Source organism: Lepisma saccharinum, chromosome 1 (assembly GCF_977018435.1).
Source record: "Lepisma saccharinum chromosome 1, izLepSacc3.1, whole genome shotgun sequence".
NCBI classification, from domain to species: Eukaryota; Metazoa; Arthropoda; class Insecta; order Zygentoma; family Lepismatidae; genus Lepisma; species Lepisma saccharinum.
This window is the reverse complement of record NC_139229.1, coordinates 103440589-103450928: the sequence shown is the minus strand read 5'-3', so window position 1 is coordinate 103450928 and position 10340 is coordinate 103440589. Positions and strand designations below refer to the sequence as shown.

General features: G+C 37.0%; 1 protein-coding gene across 2 annotated transcripts in view; it reads left to right on the top strand.

The window, feature by feature from the left end:
* The first annotated feature begins 294 nt into the window (after nucleotides 1–294).
* Nucleotides 295–10340, top strand: part of LOC145985611 (uncharacterized) — a 29251-nt gene continuing 19205 nt past the window's right edge. Inside the window, exon 1 of one of the 2 annotated variants that reach the window (XM_083119689.1) lies at nucleotides 295–388. The gene's annotated coding sequence lies outside the window, so the exon portion shown is untranslated. Of the gene's footprint in view, nucleotides 412–10340 lie in introns of both variants that reach the window. The other variant, XM_083119682.1, reaches the window with a different exon arrangement.

Below are 10340 nucleotides of genomic sequence, written 5' to 3'. Positions count from 1 at the left end.
TCTGATTTATTTTTATTTGTGTTTGTAAATATATTTGGAAGAATTTCTAAACATTAGTACTAACACTCTTTGGTGCGCATCCCTGTACAAAGTACCACTTGCCTGGAAACGAAACCATTTTGAACCAGTTTAAACAAGTCTAGATTTTGTGTACAGTGAGAGTGGCAGTTTTTTTTATTTGTTCTTTATTATTAATAATAATAATAAATGTTCTAGCACTATTGAGTACCGTTTTGGCATAATTTCTCTGTTCAATCAGCACTTTTCGCAGCTGAGAGGTTGGCAACGCTGGCATCAACTCTGTCTTCCGATCTGCACATGTGTTACTGGTTCTGTCTTGTGTTGTGTTTACGAAGTTTTTCGCTCTATCCCTAGTTAAGACCACGTGGTACGTTTCGGTTGTATCGAGAGGTATGTGTTAGAAAACTTAATGAATATAATGTTGCTATTCATGTTCCTGATAGCTTGGAGAAATTGTTAAGAATAACCGAATGTATGAAATATTTTTATCTACCACATTCCTTTAATATAGACTTATTTCTGAATCTTCTATGTATAAAATACAAAGAATATAGTTAAATTTTATTTGCTTGTGTGGCATACTGTACATAGAAATGAGCACATGTTTTTCAAGTTGGACAGGGGGCCGTTTACCCACTGTACCCCTCGAGAATTAAGTCATTTTTTTAAAAAATCGTCATATTTTAATGTTTAACGTAATGAAAAAGGGGTTCCAGCGTTAGGAAACCACATATAACTGAGATATTTGATCCCAAAGAATGGACCACGTAAGTTAAAACCTGTAATTTCTGAGTATTTTCCGTCGCTATTTGTTAGTACAAACCTGAGTAACAGATATAGTGATAACACATTTCTTGAAATTTACTGGAGGGGAGAAAGGAAAGTACTTACGGAATTGAGTTCCTGTGTACTTTTGGAAGCTGGGAAGAATAGTGTTTTTTGTTGTTTTTTTTCCATTCATGCAGCTTATTCGGGTACTAGTTAGATATGGCGGAAACACATTTAACTCGTTTATTTTGAAATAAAATTCATTTCTACTTACCTCATGTGCATAGCGGAACATTTATCAACTAGGGATTACTTTTTTCAATGAAAAAAGCATTATTTTTAACATTATAAGTATTTATTGGTCGTTGCTAATTGGCGGCCAAATTTTGACTCACGTTGTCTATCGTCAGCTGATATGCTGTGTCGTCAGCTGATATGCAATGTTTCCAAACTTATGAACCGATAAATGCCGCACAAACTATTCACGAAAGGTTTTTAAGTGAAAATTGATTCACAAACCATTCACGGAAGCTTAGGTTAGGCAAAAATAGAAAATAAAATTGGAAAAAAAATCCCGCTTACATGTCATCTTGTAAAACTACCGCCTGGTTACGTAATCGAACGCACAGAACATTTGATTCATGTAGTCGATTTGAACTAAATTTCGTAAGTACTGTCTCATCTTTTCTCCTGTAAATTTCAAGAAATGTGTTTCCGCTATATCTAATCGTTACCCTTATTCTTCTGGTAAATAATGTAATTTCATATCAGCTGACGATAGACAACGTGAGTCAAGATTTGCCCACCGACCAATAAATACTTGTTGAAAAATTACGCTTTTTTCAGTGAAAAAAAACATAATCCCAAGTTGAAAAATGTTCCGCTATTCATGTAAGGTAAGTACAAATGTAAATAATTTTGTAAGTAAACGAGTTAAATGTGTTTTCACTATATCTAACTAGTACCGAAACCTGTTGGTATAATTACAGAATAGCGGGAGTATCTCTGATTGCTTTCAAATTTGGTATACTCACTAATTTTGACCTCAAAAACACGAATCTGCAGTTAAATATTGGCGGTCACGTCTAGAAAATGCGAAATACCGTGCATACATTATTGCTATGATTTTCGATACTAATGGTCACGATGTTTGATGATGTGAACAAGTGAAGTTCACTATCCGTTCCATGGAGCGTTGCTTTATATGTGATAATATGTCGTCATCAGTAAATGTGGAAAACATACTTTCCGCACGAACTATTCACATAAAGTTAGGTTAGGCAAGCATAGTTAAAATTCAGGGTATTGATGAAGTAAAGTAAAGTGTTCCCCTGTGCATAGCACCACGCCATGAAGGCGTATAGGGGGTGTGGGGTAACGCCCCCCACTTTTTTGATCCGGTCGGGAGTGGGGGTGATGTGATCAGCACCATGCCCCTGACGACCTTTACCCCCCAGGGTTTCCCCCAGGTACCCATGTTATTCGATGCTGGGTGGGCGCCGGGGCCGCTTCCACCGTTAGAAAAGTTCCCGGATTTGAACAGGTCGGGGATCGAACCCGGGACCTTTAGCATGGTAGTCAGACGCGTTACCGACTGAGCCACCGCGGCCATCAGGGTATTGATAAACATAGTTTTTGAACGCTAATCGTTGCCAAAAACTGTTGTTTCCTTCATAAATTACCAGTGTTTACTTCGTTTACGGACCCCCTTATTTCTACTTATTTCACATTTTCTAGACATGGCCACCAATTTTTAACTGCAGATTCGTGATTAGGATGCCAAAATTAGTGAGTATGCCGAATTTGAAAGCAATCAGAAATACTCCCGGTATTCTGTAATTCCTCCAAACTGTTTGTATGGACACTAAAATAGCGAGAGAGCAAGTCGAAAGTAACTATCAGTACCTAACCTAACTACGTAAAGTTATAGCTGCTGTTGGAAAGTCGTTTGGGGTGATATATTCACTTGCGCGAAGTCTTCGGGCTGTTCTGCTTCACAGTAAAGTAGCCTAACATGCTAAGGTAACAGACTTACTTTACTTCACAATAACACATTTCAGAGAGCTAAAATCAATCGAAAACGTTCATAAACCATTCAAAATATTTTACTTTCTCCAGGGAGGACTTCTAACAGCACATTACGGAGAAAATGTATCTTAAGTCAACTTTCAAGTTTTCACTCCATGCAGGTAAATCTCATTCATATTATATGGAAGAGGGTGAAGAGAACAACTAACCTATGCAACTTCAAATATGAGAGCCAGGGTGGTATAGTCGGTAGGGTGTCTGACTGCCACACAAGATATCCAGGTCTGATTCCCGGGATGGGTGATTTTTCCGGCCTTGTCCTCTTATAAAGTGGCTCTGTGGCTCACCCGCATCACCTCTAAAATGGCCGAGATCGAGAATATGTGGGGCCCTATTCCCACATCACCTAAATGTACCTTCATGTGCTATATGCAATTACCTTTACTTCAAATATCGCACTGATGGACCTACTGTAGTAAATACTCTCTGTGCATCAAGAAGTCAAAATGTGTTACAGAACTAAGCTGTCATAATATTTTGTAGCATTCACAATTCGATTTGCAGTAACTGTTGAAATGATCACCATGTATAAAATATGGCTGCGACTATTTTCACCAGTAAAAGTAATTATCTGAATCATACCATAACATTGTATTTTTTCCTTGTTGTATTATAATCATTGGCTCTGTTGCTGAACTTACTGCTAAGAAGTTATTTAAAATTAAAATGGGTGCAACTACTACTGTCAACAGGTAGCGAGAATAGCAGAAAGTTCTGAAGATGTGATCTTGTGTTGGGAAGTACTTACAGAGACAATTTTAATGAGAATAGCCCTAAAACTGACCTGCCCAACCTAACAATAATGCAATGTCCCTTTGTACTTAGTTCATGTGTCACCGGTCCTTATTAGAACAGCTTGCCGTATTTTTTCAACTCCGTAACATGCAGAAAAAGGAACTAAGGTCTAAATCACCATCCCTGAGACCTTCTGTAAATAAACGGTCTCACCGATTCGATGTATCACTCCGCGTCAGCTGATCCATGACCGCATCATCTGCTGTTACACTCATAGTTCGCCGCACCTATTCGTTTTATATAAGAGCCTCTGAATGTGAGAACCCGTTCTCAAAACATCAGACGAATATGCAGCCGCATACATTGTTACTCTCCCGGTCATTCTCTCTTTCATAACCCTTAAAACTGCAGACACTGACACACCACTGCACTGGGATACCAACTTAACCACTTCATTTACTGGTTTCTCAGGATACTACTGACAGAACGTTACATAAGTATTGAGTAGAATCTGTTTCTCACCTCTTTGCAAAGGCTGTCCTTGCTGGTGTTTTGAAAACAAGCTCGGAGAACACGGAGACTTTCCCTCACGCATAGAACTCGGCATGTTATTTTTCTAAGGCTAAGTCAGGCAATATTACTAAGTTGCACTACTTCCTTGCTGTTCACATGATTATTTTTAGAAAATAACCAATGTTATAAAATATCATTATGTACACAAATCTCTAAGCTCATTGAAAGTTATATTACTACAAAATGTTCACACTTATCTTGCCTTGCCATGTCACCAAGTTATTTTACGAAGTGCACTATATTTGGCGGAACAAAAATCGTTATTAGGATGCTTGTCAAAGTTTCCAACCGCAATAAATTTACGAACTTTTTGTCTTGTTTTGATCATCATCAATATATTTATTGGACTTACAGCAATGCATATGGCTGTTTATGCCCATTATATATTTTATTTAAATAAGATACAATTTACATAAAATGTACAAACAAATTTCAAATACACTCCTATCTATATCATCCTTAGAAATATACATTACCATGTTATATCATTTTGTCTAAAAAATGCAAGTAAAATATATTCAAAGAAAGAAGCCAAATTTATGGGAAATGATTACTGGTGCAAAGAGTTAACCATAAAGGTGAAGCAATAAGTAAAAAAAGAAAGAGCATTGGGTTTAAAGTGAGACGTCATTTGCAGCAGCGTATCCCATACTACAAATTTGCCATTGTTTTACCTTACGTAATGAATCCTGTAACAACGCTGGATTTTCGTGTGGATTATTTTACTGCTATGAGTTTGCAATGCTTTCTGCATGCAAGTGGTTTTGTTTACAGAAGGTGTCAGGGTTTGTGATTTGACATATAGTCTCCAGCAGGAAAGTAAATGCACACTGACGTAAGCTTCATACACATACAACTAAATAATACTACACACATCCAGGTAGCAGGATAGGACAGGTTGTAGATCATGCTCATGCACAGCTTAATATCTGGTGAATAGCTCAAAAGCTAACTTCACCACCTGGTGACGATAGTCACTCTGATAAAATATAAAATATGAATGTGCAAGCAGTAAATATTGACCTGTAAGAAAATTAACTTGTTCTACATTTAAATTGTATCACTGTAATGTACACTTCAGTTAATAGAGTCGTAATAAGAGCAGTTCTGTTGTAAACAATCACGGTGAACACTAATGTTTAGTCTTCTTTACTCACTTTTCAATTTGAGACATTCTTTGCATACGGTACTGTAATTATCTTGCCAGACGTTACCTTCACACATCGCACAAGAGTTTCTAGTTCTTCTGATCCTATTTCTGGGTCACACAGCTCATTTTATCCAGATGATCCTGGTGTTTTTCTCTTTAAGGGTGGAGACTGAGAGCCCCGGGGAAGTTCTACTTTATCCTTTGAACTCAGTCGCAAAGCTTTTTCTCTGATATGGCGAGGCAAACTTTTCTGAGTCAGTGGCATATGCATTAGGGGGGGGTTACGGGGTTAAACCCCCCCCGCTTGAGCTTTTAAAATATTATGAAAAATGCTGTAGAAAAAATTAAAAATGGCCAATTTTTCACAGTCAAAGATCTGCGACATTACTACTACTACTACTACTAATAATAATAATTTGAATTATTATTCCCATGCAGAACGGAGAAAAGCACAGCGTTCCAAGCACACACGTCTTTCAGAGTGAATGCCTTGAATGTAAACAGAAATCTTGTAAATAAAATATGATGGCAACTATGATTTAAAAGAGAAAAAAGTTGTTTTGTAGCTGCAACAATGTTCAATGAACATGTATTTTTGTTTTTTTGTGTGTGTGAACAATGAGCATTAACTAAAGAAAGTTCTTGGTTCGTTGTAAGGGGCTAATATATAGGCAAAGGCTAAGTGGACAAGAATAAACTGAATTTCTGAATTAAAATTACAACAATCTTAATTATTGTAAAATGTTTTGTTGGTAAGAACAGCGAGACAATCTAGATGAGAATTATCGAGGACATTTATGCAGCGACAAAGCTGGAAAAATTACAACCAATTCAAGGAATCGATCACGTATCTTCTGTGTGGTTGTCAGATGCCCTACCGACGAGACTACCTCAGCTCCTGGGACGAGTTTTTGATTATTTCAATTTATTTTAATATATTTTCTTGTTTTTATGTACACACTTAAAATGTCTCACCTCATTGACTAGCCAAGGAAACAAAAAAAATCTCCTAGAATTTGTTAAAAATCAAATGACTAGAAACTAATTTTGGTCTATTGCTTTCATAAATACTATATGTATGTAGATCTCGACAACTTAATAGTAGTAGTGGTATTAGTAGTATTGTTAGTAGTAAATCAACTAATTAATTAATTATAAGTATTATTATTATTATTATGAGAATTATTATTTAATTAAAGTATAATAATATACGCTACTGATCTGAGTTGTCCGTGCTGCTATCTGAGGCTTCAACAATTCCATTGCTACTGATCTTACAAAGATTCTTCTAGGGAGAGCATGGTCAAGGTTATTTGCAACATGAACAACATAACTGTTGTGTTAAGAAGGTGAAAATAATATTTTCAAAGGCCATCATTTCGTACTTCTTCTGCTGCTTTCTTTTCATCAACATTGCCTCTGGCCTTCTTTGTTACATTGTAGAGTGTAATCACACCTGGCTTCATTTCATCTCCCCATGCTTTCATCTATTTTGTCATCGTAAAACATTGTTGTCAACAGTAACACCAATTGGTATCGGTTCCGATTGTTTTATGATTTTTTCAAATCATACTAGCACATAGACTAATTATCGTAGAAATTGTCACATGAAATTTGAACCTTCATTACAAGTAATAATGACTTAAAAAGAAACCAATTGATGTTGGAAAAAACAACTTTAAAATTATCTTAAGCAAGTATCCACGCTTCCCATGGACAAGGTATTCTCCATTGACAAGCGACAGTAAGTATTGTAGAAGAGCGGGAATGAATGTAGAAGTAAATTGGAACCGTAGGGACTTTATTTGAATGCTTCGAGCACCAAACCTGACGTGCCTAACCTAATCATGAAAGCACATATTGAACAAAATCTTAACCAATCGCTAAAACTCTGCAGTATGTGTTAACAGATGTAAATCTAAATTGAACCATGTAAAAATTTCATTCGTAGCATGATGAAATCTCAATAAAAGAAAAGAAACATGGGCTCATCGATTTGTGTTTCTTTGGCATGTATGTCACGAAACTGCTTTCACCACAAAATCAAACCTACTACTCTCTTCTGTCTGTTTTTTAGTAGATCACATGGAATTTGTTTTTTTGTTTTTCTTGACGGTTCTGTAAGGTTGTGTACCAGTTGCCACATGTAGGATTGCAACCTGTGCCAAAAAGCAGCTATAATAATCTCATGACGGCATCCATAGGTCAGTTGGACTTCTGAAATGGGCCATCAGCCTGTTTCCCTGAGTATATTTCCATGTTCAATACACAGAATATTGGAGCATCAATAATTGAAGTCTCCTGTAACGGTACAAAGAAGATTCCGGCAACAATATGGACAGGAAGCACCAGAACGTCATTACAATGTTAAATGGCATAAACAATTGCTGGAAACAGGGTCTTTGTTGAGGAAGAAAGGTAGTGGTCGGAAGCGTGTGAGCGAGGATAAAGTGGTTGCAGTTCAGGAAGCTTTCCAGAGAAGCCCACGTAAATCTGTGAGACGTGCTAGTTCTCAACTTCAAATTCCACGTTCTACTGTGCATGATATCGTACATAAAAGGTTAAGGCTTAGAGCCTACAAGTTACAGCTTGTTCAGAAACTAAAATGCAGTGATAAACCAGCTAGGTTTGATTATGCTAGTGAAGTGGTATCACGCATTGATGATGACAATGAATTCCTGACACGCGTAACATTTTCAGATGAGGCTACATTCCACATTCCGGAAAAGTGCATAGGCATAACTGTAGAATATGGGGTGAGCAGAATCCCCATACAGTTATTGAACATGAACGCGACAGTCCAAAGTTGAATGTGTGGTGTGATTTGACACGAGATTCCGTAATTGGGTCCTTTTTCTTTGAGGAAGCTACAGTTACAGGTGCAAGTTACTTGCAACTGTTGCAACAGTATGCTGTACCTCGTATGCCTCATGGGTACATGTTTCAGCAGGATCCCCCCCCGCACATTATGCCCGTTGTGTTACTAACTTCCTTAGTAACAATTTCGCTGGTAATTTAATTGGGAGGGGTGGACCCATTAAATGGCCACCATGGTCACCATACTTGACTCCTTTGGACTTTTTCCTTTGGGGATATGTCAAGATTATGGTTTACCAAACACCTGTGCAAGACCTCAATGATCTCTGTGAAAGAATTATCGATGCATGTGGCTCCGTCATTCATCAAATGTTGAAGAACACTTGGATGGAGGTTGAGTACCACCTTGATGTTTGTCGCGCCACCAAAGAAGCGCACATTGAGATCTAAGGTGAAATTTTTTTCTTGTTATTTGGTTTAAAAAAAATCTATGATTTTCTCTTCCAAATAAACGTTATTTGACATTTCTGTCGTTAACGGTTGTTGAGTTATTTAAATTCTTTATTGGTATATTTTTTCCCGGACACACTGTACTTTGATGCCGTATTTTCCAGGCTGAAGTATTTCCTGAAGGAGCAGTTGCCTCTAAATTTTTACCAGTTGCTCGTCAATTCGCGATTAAAATTACCACCTGAGTGCTACTGTCGCTTCCAATATGGCTGCTTTACGTAGGATAGATCTTTGTTTACATTCAGTAGTAGTACGTAATAGCAGCATGATGTCATTGCTGGTATGGAAGAAACGTTTAAATTACGCGTTATATTTAAATATTGCGAATGCGATGTGTATTCCAGGAACTATAATGAAGGTGAAGCTGTGCTGAGAGCGAAACATTTAATTATGATAATAAAAATAAGACTGAAAACGCAGACGAAACTAATGTATATGCACTGGTTTTTCAAAGCAGTGCTGTTCCATCTGCACTGCACCTCGGTTGTAACTGCCTAACTGGGGCTCTCAGAAATGATTTGAAAATAAAGCAGTTCACCTGTATTACAAAGCTTGGGAGGAAATAAATGAAAACATGCTGTTACAGTTTTTTGCCCAAAGAGGCAGGCTGGTATAATAACAACACCGGATAATGATGATGATAACAAAAATAACAACAATTTCATTGAGGCTATTTTCAGTCTTCACTGAAAATTACCATACTGAATGAAACAGCAACATCAGCATGTAAATTATGTTTTTCTGACTTACCTTTATGATTACGGACGTTAATTAATTCTCAAACTATTTTCATCTTTGCACTTAATCGACTTGCACCTGTTCCAAATTACATACATAATACATTGTTTCTGAAAAAAGTGTTATATTCATAAAGAAGAATTTAAAACTTACTTTCATCGCAATAAAAATCATCTTTCCGAAAGATTATTTCGGAAAATAGAGTGAACAGACTCGTACATTCTTCGTAATTTCCTTGCCGCATTTCAGTTATGCCAATCTTGTCAATCAGTTGTTTTCTATGATTTATTTAAACATTTCATTTTGTTGATTGCACGGGGTGGAAAACACATGTAAGCTTTTCACTTGTCCTGAACAGTATGCGCTACTTTTTCGCATGTTCCCCATGCTTTGAACAGCTTCAACATGGCGAAGTGCAGCGAGGTGTTCTACATGGAGTGGTTCCTGGAAATCTCACCAGATGGCATATCGGATAATTTTAATCGCAAATAGTAGCACAATTTAGTTTTCTAGGAAGATTTCGAACATTTTCCTGACTGGAGACAGTTTATCAATCTCACGTCGATCATTCCGATCTTTAACATACTCAATTTTGAGACTCCTTAGCAAAGAACAGAATAGATGATAAAACCTTGCTGTGTGGAAAGTTTCGACACCAAACCCAGTAGTATCACAAATCAACTACATTTTGAGAGCCTGAACGGTTTACACCACAGCTAATATGCACATGCCATTTAACCTTCGCTTCTTATCAAGAATATATGTTATTTCACAAAATTTGTTAACAGGTATCTGAACACTGTCTCTGTGTGAAATAGGAATATCTGGGAATTCTGCGGCAAAACTCATTCTAACTTCCCTACAAGAATTCGTAATGACATAGGAGTTTTATATTGTACGGATAGCGTGGCATTATTAGACTGCAGAAAAGGATCAGTAA